The sequence below is a fragment of the Physeter macrocephalus genome, chromosome 18, assembly GCF_002837175.3.
Source record: "Physeter macrocephalus isolate SW-GA chromosome 18, ASM283717v5, whole genome shotgun sequence".
NCBI lineage: Eukaryota > Metazoa > Chordata > Mammalia > Artiodactyla > Physeteridae > Physeter > Physeter macrocephalus.
In genome coordinates, this window is record NC_041231.1 from 12,034,848 (window position 1) to 12,036,612 (window position 1,765).

General features: G+C 36.0%; 1 non-coding gene across 1 annotated transcript; it reads right to left on the reverse strand.

The window, feature by feature from the left end:
• Nucleotides 1–1,337: 1,337 nt before the first annotated feature.
• Nucleotides 1,338–1,446, reverse strand: LOC112064987 (U6 spliceosomal RNA). Its single transcript, XR_002891776.1, has one exon. It is a non-coding gene; the product is annotated as a U6 spliceosomal RNA (small nuclear RNA).
• Nucleotides 1,447–1,765: the final 319 nt, after the last annotated feature.

Below are 1,765 nucleotides of genomic sequence, written 5' to 3' on the forward strand. Positions count from 1 at the left end.
ACTCTTCGTGGTGGTGTGTGGGCTTCTCATTGTGGTGGCTTCTCTTGTTGCGGAGCACGGGCTCTAGGTGTGCGGGCTTCAGTAGTTGTGGCTCATGGGCTCTAGAGCTCAGGCTCAGTAGTTGTGGCTCACGGGCTTAGTTGCTCTGTGGCATGTGGCATCTTCCCGGGCCAGGGCTTGAACCCGTGTCCCCTACGTTGGCAGGCAGATTCTTAACCACTGCGCCACCAGGGATGTCCAGTGGTATTTGTTTTTGGAATTTCATTTTCTAATCGCTTGTTGCTGGTATCTTGAAATACAATTGATTTTTGTATTTTGACCTTGTAACCTGAAACCTTGCCAACTGCACTTATTTGTTCTAGTAATTTTAAAATAGACTCTATAGAGTTTTAAAAAATAGCTTTATTGAGATACAATTCATATACTATTCAGTTCACCCATTTAAAATCTAAAGTCTTATTGTATTCACAGAACTGTGCAACTATTGCCACAATCCAGTTTTAGAACATTTTCATCAGCCCACAAAGGAAATACCGTATCCATTATCAGTCACTCCCTATCTTCTCACTCTATCTCCTAGCCCTAGACAACCATGAATCTACTTTTTGTCTCGATGAATTTGCCTGTTCTGAACATTTCATGTAAATGGAGTGATACAATACATGGTCTTTTGTGACTGGCTTCTTTCACTTAATGCATGTATTTTTTTTAAGTTTCATACATGTTGTGGCATGTATCATTCATTTTTATGGCTGAATAATATTCTGTTTTATGGATGCAAGACATTTTACTTACCCATTCATCAGTTGATGGACATTTGGGTTTCCACTTTTTACCTATTATGAATAATACTGCTGTGAACATTCATGTACAAGTTTTTGTGTGGACATGTTTTCATTTGCCTTCTATGGGGGTTGGTGACTCATTTACTAAGTCTATTAAGTCTGTGCTTTTTTTCATTGAACTGTAGTTGATTTACAATACTGTGTTAGTTTCAGGTGTATAGCAAAGTGATTCGGTTTTATATATATATATATGCACACACACATATATGTGTATATATATATATATTTTTTTTTTTGGATTCTTTTCCATTATAAGTTATTACAAAATAGTGAATAGAGAACTACAAAATAGTTCCCTGTGCTATACAGTAGGTCTTTTGTTGTTTATCCCTTTTATATATAGTAGTGTGTATCTGTTAATCCCAAGCTCCTAATTTATCCCTTCCCCCCTGCTTCCCCTTTGGTAACTATAAATTTGTGTTCTGTGTCTATGAGTCTGTTTCTGTTTAGTAAATAAATTAATTTGTATTATTTTTTAGATTTCACATATTAAAAAACATGGACCGCTTCATGAATTTACGTGTCATCCTTGCGCAGGGGCCATGCTAGTCTCTTCTCTGTGTGGTTGCAGTTGTAGTATATGTGCTGCCGGAGCGAGCACTATTAAGTCTGTGTTTTATCTTTTAAGGAACTACCAGACTATTTTCAAAAGTGGCTGTGCTATTTTACAGTTTAATTATCAGTGTGTGAGGTTCAGATTTCTGCACATTCCGGTTATTATCTGTCTTTTTTACTATAGCCATACTAGTGGGTATGAAGTGGTATCTAATTGTGGTTTTGATTTGGTGGCTAATGATGTTAAGCATCTTTTCATGTGCTTGTTGGCCATTTGGATATCTTCTTTGTGGAAATTTCCATTCATATATTTTGCTCATTTTTAAAATTGTTATATTTGTTTTATTATTGAGTTTTAATACTTT